At 34.0% G+C, this 24,328-nt stretch overlaps 1 protein-coding gene across 2 annotated transcripts in view; it reads left to right on the forward strand.

Annotated features, from left to right (window-relative positions):
• Positions 1 to 24,328, forward strand: part of LOC111042246 (growth hormone secretagogue receptor type 1-like) — a 173,156-nt gene that overhangs the window by 93,300 nt on the left and 55,528 nt on the right. The window lies entirely within an intron of this gene.

Genomic DNA, 24,328 nt, shown 5'->3' on the forward strand with positions numbered 1-24,328 from the left:
AGTGATACAACCCAACGTATCGCGGGGCAGTGAACAATTAAATAAACATTTGACCATATAATTATTGTCGATAATGAGATAAGTGATAAACTGATAACTCTATATCCTAGTGCATATATTAGCCAATTAATTCATTTCGTAAATGTATCCAAGGCATTGAACCATTTCGAAGAACTATTTTTTACAATTTTATCATGAAAAACTATACTGTTTTGGGTGGTACACAGACGTTTGATTGCTTTGTGAGAATTTGAAGAACCTATTTGTGTAGGTTCATTATTTAAATTTACGCTTGGTTGGGTTTTTTAACTGATACTTTTTTTCTGCAACTCAAGTGATTAGATGGTCTGTTATTTAAGTTTGAAAGTGACAGCAAAGCCATTGAATGTATGTCGAAATTGATTCCTATAACATTTAAGTGAATACCATACACTACTTGGTCCAACACTAGTCATTTTGAATAACACTTTATAATATAATAAATGCGAATATATAATCGCAATATAAATAAAAACTCGTTAAGTGGTTTCAAATTTTAAATGTTCAATTAGTTTTTTTGCACATTTTAGATATAAACTACTTACACGGTTACTTTTTAAAAATTTAAACCAATTAAATCGTATACCTAGTACTTAAATATTTATTAATAATTAGCATAATTATTATAATACCATTACTTCTATAACATATTATTATTATTATTATTATTAAAAGTTACCTATTGACAATATCATATTATTATCTAAAACAGTAAGACATAAAAAAAAACTATCTGAACAGCTATGAAAAAAAATCAGGAGTATGACGTAAACAAGTATTTTTAAATGGCGCCTAAATAATTGAATTATAAATATAAAACATTAATTTTACGCATCGTTATTTCCTCTTTTATTCAAACAATATTGCTGTCACACATAAGAGCATTCGTATTTCACATCTCATTCAACTATAATAGAGTGTCGTATAAATAATGGAAAACATTAGAAATTTGTACATGTTTCAACGGAGTTTAAGACTCGAGTCAATTTAATATTAAATATAACAATTATTGTTCATCCAATGGTCGAAACAATGTAAATAATATTGTAATTTGTGCGGCAAATGGTGATGTCAGCACCTATATATAGGTATTTGTAAATCAATATTTGTGTCTCAAAATCTATTTTTAAAACTATAATAATATCATGTACATTTTCAACATGGAAATGCATGAAATTTATTTGAAAAATGCTAGAAATACCAAACTGGGGTAAATGTAGGTACATAGTACATATGTTCTGCAAACCTTGGAGGATTTTAATATTTTCTGATCAACTCGACGAAACGTACCTCTGAATAATAAGGTCGAATTGCACTTATTTTTATCGAATTTCAATCGGATTGAAAAAGGTTATGTTCGAATTGCGCTTAGTTGAAAAAAGTTAATGTTCGAATTGCGCTTAGTTGAAAAAAGTTAATGTTCGAATTGCACTCGCACCGATTACTATATAATTTAATTTATTAACAAATTTCAATCGATTGCAGGAACAATAGTTTTCATTTTTAATATTTAAAGTCTATTGTTCTATTATAATGATTACATAACATAGCTACATATTAAAAATAATAATCTGAAAAATTTGTTCACTTTAGAAAAATAATTATCTGTAAAATAAAAATGATTTCTTTTTTTTTTTTAACTAATAAATATAGCAACAGTTTGAATACTGCGCATGGATACAATTTTGAAATTATCATACAGAATACATGTAGGTAGTCACCTATTAACATATTATTATTATTATTACTATTTCTAAATTAGTTATGTCGTGTATAATAACGTCATTGGTCGGATCAAGTGTTAGCAATTCGGACTATATTACCGGTTTTTGAACACGAATGCAAATCGGACGGTTTTGTTCAGCCACCTAAGGAGTGCAGTTGTGGACAATCTCCTATTACCTATATAGCCTACACATCTTGTATAGAATATACAATTTTACTACGATTCGGATCTTTGAAAGTTATATACTCCGAAACACGAAAGCGAACGATTCGCCTTATCAGCTGTTCGCCCGTAGGCACGTCGGACAAAACAAGCGTCGTCTCTTGGGTACGATATACATACATATATATATAGATAATAGATATATATATATGGGTAATCGATACTCTTCCGCAACCGCGGTTGCCAGAAGCGTTACAGAGGTATTCGGTTACAATATTATTGAAAAATTAATGCCCCAAATCCGACCACGGTAGCAGTGCCGGTCAATGGTGTGCAGTGGTTCTGGTACATAATGTTATACCGATAATTCGCGAGTAGGTGTATTTTAATACGGTCCAAAGACGTCGTCGTAGGTCGGCGATGGCGCTAACTGAATTCCTTATAATACGGTTACAGTTATCAGGTTTGACAAATTTCCCTCGTAGGCAGGTGGATTACAAATTATTGTGGACTATATTATAGATCTGCAGCCTTTGGTTATGATAATCGTGTGGCTGATATCGGTTATGCTACGTCATAATATATAGTGCACATTAAAATAATTAATAACTAATAATATGTATTATAAATCGCGTTACTGCTGCGGCCGATGTTGTTCTGCGTCAAAATCTGGTTTGCACGAGGAATAATTACACGTTTCTATAAATAAACGAGAGTATTAATACAATATCATTTTATTAAAAAACGCTTTTTGTCTCTGCCGAACGTATTTCGGCTGCGTTTGATGAAACAGAGGACTTTCGGCTTTCGATCTGTTATTTCGTTGTTTGATTGCCCGTTGCACACACAAACAATCGCGCTGTTCGCCCGCGACTGGAGTCGTTCATTGATGATGATTTTTTACGGCAATAACATTTTATAAGCATTAAAATATTATTCATATCGCTCCGTTTGATGTTTTAAAAATGTGTGTCGTAAAGTTTTCAAACATTCGATATGCGCGCAGCTTGCCAAGTGTTGGACGATCGTTTATTTGAATTTCAAAGTCTACGCGCATGTTATTGTGTGCGTGTTATAAATGTTGTTGTTTAAAATATTATTAATAATTTAACAAAGTTGTATACGTGCAACAAAATAACACTATAGTATTATGTTTCACTGTGTTTATAAAACTATAAGTTATAATCTAGTTTACTAAACGTCTGTAAAACTAAACTCAGAACAATGCACATGGCAATTTGTTTTATTCAAATTCGTTCTGAACTTTTTTGTTGAAAAATGCGAAACTACAATTTCGTATATTCAAGCAAGGCTTAACGTGGTTAAAACTTAGCAAGAAAAAAAAAATGAAAATTCAACCTCGACGAGTTGTCCTTGGACGAGTTCAATTTCGTAAGAACCGTGTTTCCAGTATAGGTCACTAAATATAATATTAGGTAGGTGTGTATACTATATATTATATATGATTACGGTCGTGTATGCCCAGAGTGTGTTTTCTTTTTAAATCAGAAAACCATTAATCATCGAACCCAAAGTCTCGAGGGTGTTCAGTAGATTTTATTTACGTGCATTTAGTGGTTTCCTCCGATTTTTCACTAAATCCTGCAATAGGACTTTCGTTATTTTTATAAATTCTGTGCTCACACACATTTTACATTGTATCGATTGAGAGTGGTGGTGTATAGTATGTGCTTTCAGAGGAGCATTTTTGTAACACTAAAGATTAGTTTTCTAAAAAGAAATAGTATTCAAGCTCAAGACACACCCACCGCGTTAAAACTCACTCCCTTCTTGAGCACTTATATTTATTATATTCTGCATCATGTTTAATGTGTGAGCGCTTAAGCCTTATTAAAAAAAATTGATTATCGAGCAAATTTCCATAAACAAACACATATAGTTTGTCATTCGTGAGTTTGTTTTTTATTAGTTTTCAATCCAAGTGACGAAAAATGTTTACTCGTCATAAACTTGATATTATGTATAACGACTTTCAAGTTTTACTATTTACATATTATCAGTTTGAAATTAATGAAAAGATATCAAGGTATATAATATTTAAGCGAATGCTTTTTATTACTTTTTTTATATCACGAATACGTTTTTCTTGTAATACATTTATATTTTTCATCGTATGGAATGATATTAAATAAATAAATCGTCATAAGGTTATTTTAATATCAAAGCCCATTATTTTCTCACGATTACACATAATATAGTACCTATACTTATTACCTATATTAACGTCGTCGGTCATCGTGTCTTAAGATTTTAAAGACGATTCCAGCAACTAACTATATAGGTATATGTGCCTGTTAATGAACCTACACATTAGTTGCACAAACTTGTAACGACTGACGATCGACGATACTGCTTTTTTCTTGGCCTATTTCATTTCGTATCTCTTTTCTCTCTGAATTAGAAATTAAAATGTTATTACGATGCACATTTTAGACAGTGCTCGCATACTACACTCAACATATAAATAAATCATTTTCTTGCGTTAAATAAGTGGGTACAATTAGTATTTACTTTCAGAACGAACTTACGAGTAAGGCGCAAATTCGATGATACAAAATAAAAATAAAAAATACTAAATTAAACGTCTCGGAATAATAATAGTGTGGCCTGGTGAGGCTCGGTGTTTGGCTTCAGTCACTTAGTGTTGTGAGATCAAGCACCGGTCGTTGTCATTAGTCGGATGGGTGACCACTAGAGTCTTAGTGATATATCCTCGCTACATACACACGTGTTATAACAGACCGTACCCTGCCCCACAGTTAAAAACCTTCTAAAATAACCTTCAAGCCAATGACCATAGATGTTGAAGCCTTTACTCAATAAAAAAAAAAATAATAATATTATAGTGTTCGGAGTACGTGTTACTCCTTATATTATAATATTGTATACCTACATTTACGATCTTATCGTTTCTGATTCTGCGACGGTCATTGATTCCGGATCGGTTTTATCTGAATTATTAAGGAACTGCATGGCCGTGGCGACGACCAGTGAGTTTCTAGGTATCTAAACCATAAAAACGTCGACGACGACTTATAATGAACCCTGTTTCATCATACTGCAGTTCGATAATATCGCGACACGAGTGGTGTATTTATCTGTTTTGTGTTTTTTTTTTTACGACTATTTGGCCTGTGCCGGTATATCTTTTTATATCTGTGCGTATTATAAGTTATCGTAATATCAGTTCGAGTATTATGGCGGAATATAGTGATAATATTGTTGTAACAATCTTCGTCGTAAATCAATAGTGGCCAAACGACTGCGTCGTATAATATTTCATAGGTAGGTACCTAATATTCCGCATTTCCGCATTAAAACGTATGTTTTATTACTTCCAGAACGGATTTACAAAGATCGCGAATTCGATATAGTCACCATAAAAAATAAAAATTCTTAACGTCTCGGAATAATAATATCGTGTTTGGAGTTGAGGTGGGTGTCACTCATATTATTGTGTACATGGGTACGTTTACGATCTGATCGTTTCCGATTCTACGACGGTCGTTGATTCCGGATCGGTTTCGTCTGAAGTATTGCGGAACAACTGCATCGCTGCCACTAGCGAATTACTCTCGGTGCTTAAAGTGAAAAAAAAAACCGACGACGACGACTCATAATGAACTTATCCTCTTTGCATAACGTCAAACACTGTCGTTCGATAATATCGCGAGTGGCGTTTTTATCCATTTTCTGTTTTTTTTTTTTTTGTTTTACGACCGTTTGGCCGATGTTCACCGTATCTTTTTATATCGTATTGAGTTATCGTAATCTCAGTGTGTGGAGCGTAGGTCGGTACACGTCTCGTCGTATAGGTACACGTCGTTGTCAAGTAACTGATAATAATATTGTTGCTACAATCTCCATCGTAAATCAAGTGGCCCAACGACAGCACCGCAGTGTAATAATATATATTTTATAGGTACCTACCGTAATAATAATATTATATACTCTCGTAGCCGCACGAACGCCGCGGATTTACACACTTAAATTCGCGGTCTTTAATATTTCGGAATTTATGTCGCACATAATGTACAACAATAAATATATTACGTTACGAGATTTACATACGAAACGCCGAAATTGCGTTTATCGTCGCGTTTAAATCTGTAAACCAAACTGCAGTGATTCACCGCGGTGCGTGCTCGGTGTCATTATAATAATATTATTTTAGTGTGTACGACGACAATAATAATGTTATAATATACTTATTGGTACTGCAGCACTCGCCGCCGCCGATTGACCTATTTCGACGAAAACTGGTAATGCTTTCGGGCCGATGACTTACTTTTATTATGTTATTATTATACAGTCTTGGTGAGCATCACATGTGCTGACCGGCGTAAAGGCAGAAGACAAATAACAGAAAAAAAATGATTACACGTTTATAAACACTTTTACGTTCATTTTTCTTTTTGCGTTCGATTGAAAAGTGCATCGTGTCCCCGTTCCAGCAACGTCTGTATTAATTAATGTAATATTTATCACGATACAATTATAAGAGTTCATTAGTGTCCGCGTTCTCTGCAATCATATGATATGGCACACGCCCTCTTGTACGATAGGCATGATGTTTGTGCATCCATGATGACGAATACCGGAAATCTTGTATGGAAAGTAAATATTATTATCATAATTCAGAGGCTGAATTTCAGACGAAATCGCGGCAAATAAACGGTAGATTGACGCACTCGTCGCGTCGATGTCGGTGTTGTTCGTCACTCGTCGGTCGTATACCGTTTGTACCCGAAAATTGGGTACACTCTGTAACTCAGTTACGTACTTGCGATTACCATCAGGACCATATCAATATTCTTGAATTTAGTTTGTGGGACACGAAACTAAACTGTTCTGTTCGTGAATTCCAATATCTTTCAATTTTTTAGGTCTTGCGATTTGCGCAGATCTACTTTTTCTGTGTACCCTGTTTTCGTGAACACGCGGCGGGTATATACGTATATAATATACTTGCTCGCACCCAGTACAGCAAGAAAGCAAAACTGATTGAGAGACTAGAGTGTTGTTATTTGATTTTTTTCAAAACAAAACAAAAAAAAATATTAAATTCATTGTTTGTAATTCAAATGTACAACCAAAAGGCAATATTGTTATGTTTGCAGCTTATAATAATAGTCTTAAAAAATAGTATACCGATTTTGACGAAAGTTTCGGAGAATGTCCATAGAGATATCAAGAAAGTACATTTATAGAGTAGTTTAAACCAAGTTAGAAAACTTACTGCAGAGTGACTGGTGGATCTCGGTCGAATTAGTTGACAAAGCGAGGTACACCGAGACTGATTTTCCGGTGAACAGTGAGGTACACGAAAATCGGGGTATAAACCGATACCGTATTTTATGTTTGTTCATTTTTTCCTGGGCAAAGTCGGGTTTTACAGCTGCTGGTACTTACTACTTAGTACTTACTATTTATTGTTCACGCGTGACTGAGTTGTGCTACAGAGTAAAATTACTATAATTATGTTATTATTATTATTATTTATTGTGCAGCAGGCCACATTCGATACAATCGTTCATCTTTTTGCTAGCAATTATATTATATTGTATATGTACGTGTATAGCCGTAGGTTATAGGCTTGATGTTCGAACGTACCTAAAATACCAATAGTGATTATTTTATTGGAAACACGAAGAATTGGGCTCCATTGAATAAATGATTATTCGAAAAAACTTTTAATGTTTTTAAAATGCATTTTTTACACAATTTTAAGTCACTACAAGATGACATTTTTATTTTTTATAGTTATAATTTGTTCAGTACACTTTGATGTATAAAAATCTAATTTCTTACAAGTAACGTATGAGTTATGACTGCTTAGATTTACAGAGATTTATAGAGTAGAACAACACGGGCAAATTTTTGTCCATCCTACAATTTTTTTCCTATGAGCTGTCCAATGTATTGTCATTCAAAATAGTTAAAAAAAAAAAATAAATGAGAAGTATAATTTTTCCGTTGACAGTAGTTTGTCAAATAATGAGGGTTGCGTGACAATAATGATTCACACCTGAATACCTTCAGAGAAGTCCTCGCCGAGTAGACATATTATATTTAAGTCGTCGTACAACAAACACGTTTTGGAACGATCGCTAGTTAGTTTTTTTTCCAAATTACTTATTCTTCGATTTTCGACGCAGATCGGTCACATCCACGCGTTATCGATATCCGGTAAGTTATTTCTATAATAATAGATTCGGTAGGATACACGTCGCATAGGTATCTACGTGGCGTGTTTAAACAATACGTCGATGTGGTGTCGTGGGCGGCGGAGGGTTTCCATCGAAGACTCGCGCGCGGTTTTCGAGTATATTTACAGTTGTAGGCGAGAAGTTTGTGCGGCAAATCCGTTTTAATGCGTTTTTAATGACGAACCCGAGACCTAAGCCCGCGCACGTATATATAAGTACGTCGTACAGACACGTTTCGACGACGGAGACGACGACGGCAGCCGTCGTAAACAACGATGACCCAAGAGTATTAAAATATTAAAATATAAACGATAGTAATAATAATGTTATATACACTGCGAGGCAATAAAATATTATGATATCACCGCCGCCGCCGCGGCCGCCGATACGATATACGTATTATAATAATTATTTGAAATACCTATGGGCTATAATATGTAATATAAGTTGACTAGACGAACGGATAAATACGATATTATTGGCATGATAGGTGAGAGAGGAGAGTGATGCTGGTGTGTAACGTATAGGAATTCGGCGTCGGCGTGGTCGATGTCGCGGGTGCGGCGCGGCGGGGCACAATAAAAAATGATGATTGCCGCGATCAGGTGCCAAGACTTAAAATTAGTCGGAAACAAACAACACGTGTACGGAATTCTTAGGTTTTTTAAACGGTTTACTCTAAAAATATACAAAAGAAAATTCCTAAATTTTTTTTTCACCTCTCTCTCCGGTCTCGGGCGGCCGCTCTCCGGACAGTAGGTATACATCAAGTTATGACGTTCGTCTGTCACAGCGCGGACGTCTCGGCGGTGAGCAGAAGCGCGCGCGCCACACGAAAAAAAAACTGACTGTTATTATTACTACAAATCGTAAACAAAACGACACGTGGGCCAGTCATTAAATTGCCAGTTGCATGTTTTCGGCCGTACAGGTTAAATACACACAATATATAATACTCGAGAAAATCTTTAAGCGTACAATAGACATATAGGTATAGGTACACTTAGGTCTAGGTGCCTATAAAATATTGGGGAAAAAATCAAAAAAAAATCTTTCACACCGGTCCTGAGAAAATGTGAATAAAATCTTTGCAGTCTTACTAACTTGGGGTAGTAGGTACATCTATAACATGTATATTGTAGGTGTCCCGGTCGTCACAATATTCATTTCCGGAACAATATTACTTGGCTATTTACGTATAGACATGAAATTCGGACCATAGGAATCATACAGACTCAATCGTAGTATATAAAGACTTGAATACGTGTTTTAATTTGTTTGGTTATTTGGTGTTAGACATTTATTTTAAGGTTTTCACCGGTTGCCATCACTCAGGAAAATTTGTGATATTACATTGCCACGTCTTTCGTTTTATCGAGACACTTTCATATATGAAAATGGGAAACGACTAATATTCAAAATACCACAATTTCTTTATTTAATAATATTTTTTTACAAAAAAAAAAATTATCAAATTATACTAAAAATGTACCTACATAATATATTGTTGGCATTATGTACAATGTACATGTTATGTGCTTTTAAAGTGTGTCCGTTATGATTATTTTTATCTGACACTTAAAATGTAAATTATTTTTGTGCTTACCTGCAGTTACCAAACTATGAGACATTTTGAATTGGTATTTTTCATATTCATTAGTGAGTGCAACTCTAAATTTTTTAATATAAATATTATAATATTGACGAATAACAAAAAATCTGAACAGCTAAAAGTATTTATTTAGTTATGTATGCATACATATAGTATACACATAATATAATACTTGCTGAATTTGATTCAAAATATGTTTAATTATGCTAAACACTAAACAAGAAAACTAAGATTTAGCAAATTTAAAAATGTATGTAAATATTAATATTGACAACATTGTGTACAATAAATATTTTACACTTACTAGATATTAGATTACTAGATCAATACTAGATTACTTAACGTATCATGTATTGTATACGCAGACAAAAAGGAACCATATATATATATACCTAAATAGTTAATAGTTATGTGTAAAATGTAATAAATTTAGCACTGAGTTGTATATTAAACATAACACATTATCAAGTATTCAAGTGTTGCGTAATCGGGCATAACTATATCGATCGGCGTCGAGTTGTTATATTATTAATGATATCATTCATTTTTTATTTTTCGGGCTGTTGTTCTCCTCATATATAACTCCGATCGACGTTGAAGGATTAAATATTTCTCCGCCGGCGAGCCGTCACTAATAGGCGAGTGGTTGTAATAATATATTATATAAGTTAACTTTTTAAAACGATGATAAACTCTCCGAGACGACAAGATATACGCGTTGAATACCATTTGTCTTCATATTAGTATGCTAAATGCGCGTACAGAAAAGGATTGTACATATTAGTATTATTTCGAAGAAATCCGAAAGCGTTGTATAAAAAAACACCACATGAACGGAAATATTATGAGGATTGAACAAAGTTGCACTGGATTTTCACGGAAAAATAAATAGCCTATAAATAATATACGAAGTGTTTATTCGGACCAGAGAGGATTTTACTATGAATATCAAATAAGTTACACCAATGGTCATAATATTATCTTGGAATTAGATATTTTCATAATAGATATGTTTAAAATTTAGTTTAGAATCAAAACGATTCAAACACGAAATACGTCAGAAAATCCAATCAGTTGTGTTCGTTGATCATAATGCAATTGGAACTATATCGTTCTACTGCAGTGAGACAATACTTTCTTATTGGAAAACGATGTATTTCGATGATAAAATCAATAATGTGACAGCTCGTCGAGTGGCCAAGGGTAGGGTAATTAGCGGTTCACTTAATGAATATTGCTACTATAAAGCTATTTATTGCAGTTATTACTTATCACAAATACTTATTACATGTTAATAAAATAATAACTAGGACTCGAATTTCAACGTATTAAAAATACCAATACACGTTAACATATAGGTATGAAATAAAAAATAAAAATAAATAATTTGGAACTTTAAAAACAAAATTCCAAAAAAAATTAACCCAATATTTGTGTCTTTGGCTTTATCCCCCCCCCCTTCAAAATTCACTGAAATGTATTGCATAGTTATAATATTACTTAAAATAAATCCTCTGGCATAAGAAATGCCTGGTCACGCTACTATAATACTCTACGCTATTGCTGGCGATGGCGAAAAGTGTGGCTAATACGGCTGTGTTCCGCATAAAATATTTTAAAGGAAAAAATAATACATAATAATAATATATATAATTATATTCACCGCGAGTGTACCGACTTTACAGTAAATTATACTACATAATATTATAATATTTATATTATACCGTGTGGTTTCCGCCAGCGATTCCCGTCGAAGTACCATCGATTCTACGATATCTTCGCGCATATCCGCACGACCGGATATGTGCGTAAACATCGTGTTAATTGATTTTAGAAAGTCAATTACACCACTCCGCCGGAAGTTGTAAATATAAGTATATCTAAATATATACCTACCGAAGTAGCATATTTCATCGGCGGTGCATATATATATGCAGACACCACCTCGTATCTAGTATACCGTGTGGTTTTTAACCTTTATTCTCTCCTTAAAGGCTTGATATTTTTAGAAGAAAAGCTATTGAATATTGTCAAAATCTTCAGACAGATACTATATTCAAAGTATTTAACTATGTATGACGTGTTAATGGGTCGGACGTCATGTTTTATTAGATTATTAGATCAAATGCCCTTTGCAGTTATTTAATTTTTAGAATACATGATTGAAATCGATATTAAATCTGAAGAAGTCGCAGATACGTTTTCTAATAAGCATCTAAAACGTATTCAGCTATACGCCTATAATAGTGATTTGTGTTTTCACGCACATAGCCATAAAATGTAATAAGCACTGATAACATTTTTTTAATAATTATAAATAAATATCAAAAATACGCGTTGATAATGGAAGTGTTTATTTGTAATCATTGGTCACGACGTATTTGATTTTTTTGTGAGCCCCGACCTTCTATTATGTATATCAAAATACACCTCTGCAGGGTATCTACTTAGGATCGAGAAAAAAAATTATAAAATTGGAAAAAAACGCTGTAACCGTACCTACTCGTATATTGTGTTTACTTTTACTGGGGAAACGACGTACTCGTTAAAAAAATATAAATCACCGTGCACATAATACCAATATAGGAATCTCGGCGTGTTTACTGTATAAATACGCCGACGTCACGTTTTTGGCCAATAAAGCGGATCGAAAGAGCGGTCTATATTATTATAATATTGTTTGGCAGTTCGTGCGATTGACTAAATGTTTACGCAGGTTTTTTTTACCCCATACACTCTCGTGTCGTGTTTACAAAACGAAGAGCTTTTAATTATTTAAAATTTTAAACACTTCAACCGCCCGAAATACGACATATAATTATAATAACAATAACAATACGGATTTTGGATTAACCCATAGTACCTACGCACACACCAAACGCAATAGCAATGCGATTATACCTACATATTATACATTTATATCAGTTGATGCACGAGAATGGTGATTGGCCATAGGGGTAGACCACCTCTACCAAAATGGGCGGTGAATGGCTTCGGGGTGACTGATAAATCTACTGACGAATTATGAGAGGGACTAATAACTTATTACTGTTCTGTATGGTTCTGAATGATTTAATAAAGTCGATTAAAATAATAAATTTTTTTTTTTTTTGGCATAATATTTAAAAGGCAAAGCGAGTGAGTACGCATGCGTATTAACAAAAATCACTAGACAATTATACCATTAGACGGATGCTAGAAATTTAAAAAAAGATCATCCGTAACGATATACGTAATAAACGTTATAAATAATTAGGCAGTCTTCTCAATGTACATAATGTGTACAATAACATATTGGCTGGGCATTGTCAGTATTTCCTGATCACGTAAAACAAATATTATATTACGATAATGCGATGGCTAAAATGATCTCCAATCCCGTCGTTGTTATTATTTTGTTTTATATTAAAAGTATAGCCGTATAGGTATGGGCTTAACATTAGATTATCGCGATATAATATTATCACTTTTTGGATTTACTTTTGACAGTTGTACTTTTTTGGGACTCGACTTTGTGGCCGACAAGTTTTAATAAAGACAGTTGTATAACATGTGTAACCATATTATTATGGTTTATATTTTGTATAATGGATTTTAGAAGAAAAACACGCCAAGCCATTTCATAATTTTATTTACCAGTATATTTCATAATTCGTTTGTATGGTAATATTATTATTATTGCCGGGTAGATAATAAAATAAAAATTATTTTTGCGTGTTGTGTTAAATTTCAAAATAATAAATCTTTTCTTTTGGAATTAGAAAACTAACATGCGCCTACCTACTTAAATATTGGTAATAGTAATGATATTAATGTTAATATTAGTATTTTTATTTTCTAAAACGTTTACATTCGTCAATAAATTACCAGATAATATATAAATATTTAATAATTGCCTGATACGTCGTTAGACATTTTTTAAAATGGCTAGGAAATATTGTTGTTAATTTAAAGCAAACTATGGTCTTTGTCATTATTGACTAGTTATTCACAAAAATGATTAAATATATCAACATCGGCGTTAACATACATGCATACCTAGGTAGGTATTACGGCTTATCTTGGAGTCGATAAATATTTCGACGGTTATATTATATTATTCTCTGTGATGGTGAATTCCGAATATTTATTTCGTCCGCGGCGTCGTTTACACGGTCATAAATTTATCGTGCGTAAAGTGAAATGGTTGTATTTTTTGGTTTTTATTATTAATATTTCGTCGAGTTTAAGCACACGACCGCCGAGGTGTAGTCAGTATAATGTTAATGTAATATTATGCGTATATTATACCCATCTATATTTGCTTGAATAAAATATACAAAGCGACGACACGACTGCCGTATCCGATTCCGCGACGACTTGACGTGTACAACAGTATACCTGCAATAATAATAATTGTTTAAATTAATGGCATAAAAATGTGCAGCGTACATTAGAGTATCGCATAATAATAGTATTATGCTTGTTAAAATTGCTACCCAAAACGTATAATATTTTTATTTATTGTCATGGCACGGGTGCAAGACCTGCAGTGACGACGACCATAACTGCCACATCCGAAAATCGGAAATCTTGTAATCGTATATTGCTCACGGATATAAATGCGACACGCGCGCCACTGCTGTTTTAAATGTCGTCGTATTTCCAACTGTATCGGATGGATTTCCGAATGACACGATTGTAATTTATTGTTATATTTATTACTTCCGGGTTTCGTTAATGCAGTGGTACACGACAATAATTGCAGTCTACGTCCCTTAATATATTATAAAAAAAAAACGGATGCTTTTTCTGTTTTTTCACTCTACATCGCGTCGTCGTAAATATGATTTAACTAGTTGCAGTGTGTACAATTCCTCAGCGTTTCAAATGGCTGGTAGTATTGTGGTTGTATTTTTTTAATACACCGTCGTGTGCAATGTCAGGTGTAAAGTTGACAAGACGTATAAATCCGACTCGTCGTTGAGGCGTGGTTACGGACTACCACCAATTTGGTTATACTGCTGATAAAGCGTTTAAAATAATACATGAAAGTTCTAACCTCTAATTCGGTTCTCAATATGTCTGCTAAAATGATGTGAACAAATAACTTGCAGTGACGACTTCGATGACGATAACCACCGCACCCGCACACCCGCACACCTCCCCATCGCCAACACGAAAACCCTTCGGTTCGTCCCTGGCTCTTGTAATTTATTGTTTTTTTTTATTACACGCTCAGCTTTCGGGTTTCGTTACTGTAGTATACAATAATAATTACAGCCTACGCGTACCCAATAATGGTATTGCGTAGGTATATAAACAAAATCTAGCCTTTGGTGTATACAATTTAGTGCGGTATAACTTCTCTGGAAATCTCTTTATAACGGAAAATAACAACATTTTTAAACTCTTTTAAACCGGAAAAAATCATTTGGTCCCGAACGATCCATTACAATGTACGATGAGGTTTCACAGCAGTATATTATTATCATCGTCGTGCCCGCGTTTATATTGTTATTTATGATAATTATTAATATTGCGCTCAGTCGTCGTTATAGTACCTAAAATGTTCGGTTGCCTAAAGTTGCGAATTAGTTGCCGAATTATTGGTACAACTTTGATGTGATTATCATTACATCGTGGGGCCAACTTCAACGTTTGAAATAATCCCACATAAATTCGTTAGCGACTTCTCAAATTTCGTACCCGTCATAACAATATATATTTAATTAATACATATTATGGGCTAACGGATCGGAATTTTCACGTAAAAGTTTTCGTCACTATTGCACTATTATATAATATTTGTCGGTGTCTTATGCATCCGTGCAAACACCTTTTTTTTCATTTCCTTCCCGTCTGGAAGTTCCCGAGACATAAAATTAAATATTTGTTCCAATTTAATATTCACTATATATACGTACGTATATTATACGTACAAACAGTAAAATGTTAGTCGTATGAAACCGTCAATCATTGTATATTTGTTCATTACTAAATCAATATTAACTTTTGAGACGATTATTTTTTGTTTAATATCATATCATACACAGGGAATGCTTAAACGCATAATATATGTAGGTCGGCTATATACCTGTGTTATTTGGTCTATCCAATTACAACTTTTTATTGACTCTAGACAAATGGATCCCTTGACGATTGAGACATTTTATAAAATCAAATGGCAAATATAGGTAACCATATTGTTGCGCCATCAGAGAGCATTTACGGGTGTTTAAAGTCAATGCGTTTCGCGGACATGAAAAAAAAAATTATTTTAGTAGGTAACTCGAACAATTTTTGGTTGCTTATAATATTTCATGTTAACTCGACTATATGCGTACGCAATGGGCTCGAACTAAACTCCACCAGACCGAAGTCTATACACGAAATAATTAATTGCTTTTTATAACTTCGCCTGCAGTATATATTTTGTTTATGTACATGAGTGCTTATAGCACTTTTTTCGTATTCAGTATAATATTATGAATGTAAAAATACTACACTTAGGTAGGCACTGAAGTCTGTAATATTAGTCGACGTTTTACAAACATTTCGTCGAGCACTATTTTTTTATGTTCATGCTGTTTACGCAATTATTATATATTTTAGAACAAATTCGAGTGCAGTTTGGAGTTGTTTAGTTTTGTTTTTTTACGTGCGTTGGCGTTGAAAAGTTTCAGAAAAAACGCGTTTGCGAACTACAACTCGACAACAGCCGTGATGTCATAGCGAAACAAATAGACGCGTCGGAAAACAATTTGAATTTCCATATTATTCTAATAAAACCTTAAGCCTCGACAAAACGGTTTACATTATACGAAAACGCTACATAGATTTATTTCGATTTTGTCTTGTAAGTATTTGAACGAGGTCAGATCCCGCGCAAATACGACTGTAAGACGATTATTCCAAAGTGGTACAGTGTCTACATTAGTACTCTATTGAGTAAGTATACTTACCACATGGGTTAAACCGTTTAAAAAATAATATTTCGAAAAATCTTGACCACCTCTTTGAATTTGATGATATTATATTATTGCTGTAGTGCTTGAAAAACGTTGTGCGTATTTTCATATTTTTGGACCTGAAAACTCTCAGGTATTTCCACTCGCGTACCACTTTCCCAGTAAAATATAAACCTCGCTTTATTATAATATACCTATACACGGCGTCGCAAAATACATTTTGGCTTTTATTTTCCGACAAATTTGTTACTGAATATTGTAAGTATATGACGGATATAATATATGGTACCGAAGACTACATTACAAATTGAATTATGTTTGTACATGTATTGTTATCGTCTGCGGACATTTGCTGGGGACCCATTCAAGGGTCGATTTATCAATGATTCGGTCAAACGATAAAAATAAAATGTTTAGTGTGTTACTTTTTTCATTCCTCTGATTAATGGTTCGTGTGACTTGCGTTTATCGGTAATATCTTTAAAGATACATGTACTCCATTCGCCAAAAGCACTTTAAACGTAAACGTTTCAAACTGTAATGTGGTACCTATATGTATACGACGTGTACAACCGCGGATACGTCATCGTTAAACCGTACGTGAATAACAATGATAATCGTATCGAAATATTATATTCTTTAGGCAGTGATTCTCAATCGCGGTAGCCATTAGTTGTGCCCCAAAATTATTGAAAATATAAAGCATTCGTACATATTATAATATTATTCTGATGTTTATTGTGCCCATCAAGGGTGCCGTGAACAAGAAAAAGTTGAGAACCAATGTCTCAAGGTATCAAAAATCTACATGGCTATATACTATAAGCACTGCATATTATATGTTGTAACATAAAAATTTCGCTGGTGATAGTCAACCGCAGATTAATATATAATACAATAATTTATTGAAACCGTGTAAATTGCATTTCATAACATTATGAATTATTCAATATATTATTATATGCCCCGTAATACTGTAATATTGTCATGGTCTGTAACGGATTAAAAAAAAAATACATGGATTTATAGCAAAACGCCTACCTATACTGTCTCTCGTCTTACAACAATTTTATGGCCATGTTATTATACTCGACAATACACGTGGAAAAACGACAAGGCATATTATTATGAACAAATTCTATTTAATATTTTAATCGTCTACGTCGTGTGGCTATAATCGTGGTGACACTGGTTTTATTTATATCGTGCATAATTCGATCTAATTAGATATCACGTGGACTATATACAGTATACACGGATATATTATACCATAAATTAAATGTCAGCCGTAGTTCGGATGGAAATCGAAATTGTCTTACACGCGGTGAGTGGTAAAATTCGAAAAACACACACCGGCTATATCTCAACCGGCAAACTGAAAGGAAGTGTAAAACCACGAAAATTTCAAGTGCACGACGAAATACGTGTTTAAGAGCTAATTCGAATGATCCAAAAACGGTATACAGTGGGCGGGCAGACGGACGTGAGGCTGCGGGTGTTTAAGTCAGACGAATCGTGCGGCGATATGATCGATGCGCGCCGAGAGTATTAAACGACAATTTATTATTATTCCGGAAGGTTCGAGTAGGTATTGTATTATATATTATTATAATAATATTCTATCAACGGTTTAATATAAAAAAAAAAAATAAAAAACGAGGTTATAATAATATAGTGTACTTACGCATATCACGAACACAATAATAGTAATAACGATAATAAAAATATTAACGTGTGAAGCCACATACGGATTACGAATTCGTCGAGTAACAGATACCATATTATATCTAACAACCGAGTCAAATTATACCACGGCGATCAACATCCAGAACTTCTAATGGAATGTTCTCGTCGGGCTTAACCATACCCCCACCGCCTGAAAACACTATATTATACGAATAAATGTAACCGCGTTCATAGGTGGATGTTATCTGTTCACTGTTGTGTGAGAAGAATAGTGAGTGCTGGAGCGAATAAGACTATTTCCTTATTGCCAATCGAAAATTATATAAATTTATGAATTAATTGGTTAAATAGATGTTTTAACAGAATATAAGAAATGTGTACTTGCTAGAAAATTGAAAAAAAAAATGTTTACTCTTATACACATCATATTAAGTGGATAAAAATGGTTCAACTATATATTCGTTCGGCTGGATGGTCACATCAAATTGTAAATCATTCAGATGAGAACACTCATCTGGATGGATCCTTGAACTAGAGCAAATACCCAACGCATGATACCACGTGCTCAATTGGTAGGAGGGGGTCGGGGTTTATGAGTACTCCTAATTTTAAGATTAGAAAATATATTCGTAGCCTGCAAACGATTCTGCAGCACCCTCGGATTTCCATCGAAATGGCGCCACCGGGAGACACAACTATACATACGATTGAAAAACGCATGCGGAAGATTGGCACCACAGCCATGTTGTTTGTTTTCATTTTTGTGTCTGATCAACGTGTGAAATGACAATAATAATAATAATAATAACCGTGGTAACCCCTATGAAATAATCCTGGATCCACCCCCCTGCAGATAACAGCGGCACTGCACACTGCAGCACAGCCATACCGAGACGGCAGAATCGCATCTATAGCTTATCATGTATATTATATATATAAAGTATAAATAGGTATAAAGTGTAATGGGGCGAGGGGGGGGGGTGTGGTAGAGATGGAGGAGATCTCCTCGATCCGACACGACATAAATCCACTGTGCAAGCCGGTCGGGCGCGACGTGCGCGCTTCGGCGTTTCTCCGTCGTCGTCGTCAGTGATAATAATAAATGAAATAACCAGGCGGATAATAAAGAGTAATGCTGGCGAGCTGCACTATGTGCGCCACACGTTAATCCGTCGATAAATAAAAAGATTATCCGGACAAGACGCGGTGACGTCGTATATACATATATATATATATATATTCTATAAGTCTGCAGGGGACGGAGTCATTATTATACTTACACCGAGGGTTGGTTGGTGTCGACTTCTTCTGTTATATGGCGGCAAGTCTGTCGATTTACGGCTGCACGAGACCGCTGCTCATCAGTCCACAATACGAAATCATAACATTTTCCGATAGATTTCCCAATCGCCATACCAATATGACATGGTGCGCGCGCGCGTGTGTGTGCAGCAAACCGACTCGACGCATATAGATACGCAGCATAATGTGTCCGTCCGTCATATTGTGTGGTCGTATAACTAATTCCACAACGGTAATGATAACAACAACAACAACAACAATAATAATAATAATAATAATAATGAGTCTTTAGCAGATCGATGCAGCTCGGTGTTTACACACAGTTCCGATATGATGGATATATAGTTTTATAATATAATATGAGTTTATATGATGTAAAACCATGCGCTAACCGACCGACCACACACAAAGTAGTATATACGTCCGCCGACAGTCTTTGAAAACGGATTTATATATACCATGTGATAATATAATAGGGGAAAAAATGAAAAACGCTGAGAATTATTATTATATGTAGGTATATAGATAGATATTGGACTCGCGTCGTCCGCGACCGTTCACGACAGTCATCAATCAAAGTGTCGTCGCGCGCTTTTGTCCGCCTCGGTTTGCCGTCTCGACATCGTCGTAGCGTATATTTATACTGCAGTGATATTTATTTTATTATCATTATTACACTGCAGGGTATATATACGTCGTCCACGTCATCGACATTTGCACCCATCGAAGTTTGGCTCGCGAGAACTTTCTGTCGAGCCTTCGCTACGAATCTCAAACTAAAATCGAGTTTACAGACCGCTGTATATGAGTTGATCTCAATAAGTTTAGTAATTAATCAATAGCATTAAACCAATATATACTCGTAATATATTGTGTTACATCCACATGACGTTATAATAAAAATTGAACGTATAAGAATAATATTATACATTATTGTAAGCGAGCCTTTGAGATCTAAAGCCCCCCCCCCCCCAAAAAAAAAACGACCGTAGTCCCCGTTTTTGGAGACCAATACTAACTGTTACAGTTACTCGTGATAATATGACTTACGAAGAAATAATTATTAAATGAATGCAGCGAGTACTGAAAAATAAATTCTCACGTTGGAGTAGGTACCTACTATAGAATGCATCGTAGTTGATTAATGATTATATTAAGTGGTTTTCAACTGAAAGCGATTTGAAATTGGGAATATTGTTGACCATTTTTTTTTTCTAATTAACTTATGAAAAAAAAGTTTTGTGTTTATTCAAAAATATAAGATAAATAAATTTTTTAATTGTTTGAATATCAAACTACTTGAAAAACTCATAATGTAACGTTCAATGACTATGTTTTCAGAAAGTGTTGTTCATCATGATTAACTTAAAATTTGAAACTTTAGTTTCCAGGAATTCTATTTGCGAACAAACTTATGAAGTAAATGATATGTTGACCATTATACTTACCATGTTTCCTAATTCATATATAGGTTATTGCAAGTTGGATTACGGATCTCAATTAGTTCAGTATCGCGTAAACGCTTTTTTTCGTTAATGAATTGCGATGACAAATTATCGTTTTACAAACCTTTTGCATTTATAACACATACATAATGAGACCTGTCAAAGTGCCAAACAAGATAAATGAAGAAAATATTTTGAATATTTGTAAGATAAACAAACGTAAGATAGAGTTATCTCCGTATAGATCATCATAATAATTAAGTTTTTATTTGATATCTTTAACCAATAGGTATATATAGTAGCCTTTAAACAAAAAATTGTTTTATTTCCTTGAACCAAAACGAAATCCATGATCAAGCCACCCATATAGCAAAATCTATACGGATTGAAAAACAAACCGATGAACACATGCTGAATTTAAGGAATGTGAGTGAAAAATTTGATGCCAATTTGGTTCGGCAGTTTTCGGGTCTCATTAAAACGCACATTCATTTTTATATAATATAATATAATATTTAATAGATATTATTTCAAATGAAAAGGCGGTTTGGCTATAATTGTCTGCACATAGAATCAAGTCCCCCTTGTCTATCAGGTCGCGCTACGCCAATGTGTTGCCTTTTAATTTAATAATAATTTGTACGATATATTTCACGCGTTCGGTTGCGGTGTCGGCGAATGCATATTTGATATTACGAACATTCCGCACATAACCCCGTACTTACGTCATAATATCATGTTATATTAATATATTATATTATTATGGTGATTGTACGCCGTACATATTATGAACTGCAGCTCTCGGTAAAATAAAAAAAAAACCGAATTGTTCGGACACTCGTGCGGGGGGTTGAGGGGAAGTGTTATTAAACGATCGTCGCGGAAAGATAAAGCGTAAAAAACCGTACGGTACAGAGGACAATAATGTATTATTGTATCGTAAAAAACGCGTATTACGACCTGCCTATATAATAATATTATATCGTCGGTGGGCGTCGAGCGCAATATGGTCATCGGCTAGGCCCGTACGAGCGGTCCCATATACGTCGGAGTGCAATTCGATTGAATCGGTGGAGGTCGTCGGAGGTAAAAAAAAAAAAAATAATAATAATAATAATAACAACAATAATAATAAAAAATACGGTACCTAACTATATAGTACGTGCAGTATATATATATATATATATATATATATATATATATACGTACAAACATTTGTTGTTAATATTTTCAAAGAAGCGCCGGCCAAATTACAGTGGTATTGTGTGTGTGTGCTCGCGCGCGCCGCGTTACATTACTATTATTATCCACATGTATACATATATATATATATACGATCGGCCCCTACGACCCGTCAAAAACGCGAGTTCGTGACCGCGCCATTTCGAAAGGATGCGAAATAGAAAAAAAAAAATTCGTGCCGCAGGTGGCACATGACCGCACGCGCACGTATATAGAATAATGTGCACTATAATATCACAGACATGAAGCGTACCTTTAAATATAAATTATAATATCTATGTATAGGTATATGTGTGATGCACGTGTGTGTTCTATATATATTATATTATCTATTAAACGCGATATAACGCGTGCAAGACGGTAGCTCGAACGCTCGACCATGCCCGTAATATATTTTGGATGTATGCGCGACGGCTATCCACGGTTTTGTACGACTCCGGATCGAAAACACGATTTTAAAAGTAATCGTTTTCATTATACCTATCTGATATTTCCATCATTGCTCGAAAATCATGCAAAACGCGAACTCGTCTGATCGAAAATCGACACAACAAAGTATGTCGGTGCCTGCGTCGAGTGTCTTGTCTGTTGACACATATTTCAGTCGACTGACGGTGTATAAGATCATTACTATATTGTATAAGTGACCTTGAGCTTGAAGCCGCCAAAGCAGACTATTATTATGAATTTGTGGGTGCCTGTTGTCCATGTCAACAATGAGTTTTTATAGGTTATAGGTATGCCCACTTTAAATATAATATATTTTATAGGCATGGTAAAAACAGTGTTGGGAATTAACGTGATAACAATATAAGTAAGTTATTATAATATACCAACTAATATTCAAATAATTCGTGGGGAATTTACCTTTTTTTTGGACATCACATTTGTTAAATGCCTATGTCACGTGTTAATTTCGAGTCAATATTGTATATAGAATTATTAAAATTAATGTTAAATTGTTATATACACCAGAGCTGTGCATCAGAAGTAATAAATTCAGATATTGATAACTGGTTTCTTAAAATAATATTGGTTATAAAAAACCTGTATTAATGAGTAAGAATGGGTATACCTATCTTCTACCCTTTTTAATATTTCGATTTCCAACATTTGAATTCATGTATTGAAACTCGAAAGCCTATTGATATTATTTTATATTAAAATAGTTATACCAATTTGATACTTACTGGTAATAGGCCGTATACTAAATAAAAATACGCATAATAATCATGGACCGTTATACCTGCATGTCGTGTGCGTGTAAACCCAATTGAATAACGACAAATGCGATGACTGAAAAATTGGTGACAGTCTAAACGTACAAGGTCATATAATATGCCAACATCCATCCAATATCGATGGTTGTCATCAAAAATCTGCAAAATAAACGACGATAACCGCTTGGGAATATCACTGATTTTCTCGTTCGAAATGAAAATAAATATAGTTATATTTTATGTACATACAGGGTGATCCAACAAGTATGCTCACCCCCTTTTTTCTTTAATAATGAAGTTTTTCAAAATCTGATTTTTGGAATCTTCAAATATACTCAAAGACCATATTTTCTCATTCTTGAGATTTTTGTGCCACTTAATGACTGTCCTGTAGCGATTCGTACATTTGTTTTTCAAATAAGCACCCCACTTTTTTCTTTTAATTATTTAGAGGATAATTTTTTTGAGAATTTTGATGTGTCGAAATCAAAATTCGAACGAGTGGTTTCCTAGTTATTGGACAATTTGTACTAAGGATAATAAGCCATTAATAGAGATAACTTAAAATAACTTACACAGTTCTACACATGGAATGAGAAAAATAACTAAATACATCGAGAAGGATTTTACTTGCTATTTACCTAAGTGTTTGACTAAATAAATATAAAATGACGTATTATTTTGTATTATGTGTATAGACTATAGATAACAACG

The sequence above is a fragment of the Myzus persicae genome, unplaced genomic scaffold, assembly GCF_001856785.1.
Source record: "Myzus persicae strain clone G006 unplaced genomic scaffold, MPER_G0061.0, whole genome shotgun sequence".
Classification (NCBI taxonomy): domain Eukaryota; kingdom Metazoa; phylum Arthropoda; class Insecta; order Hemiptera; family Aphididae; genus Myzus; species Myzus persicae.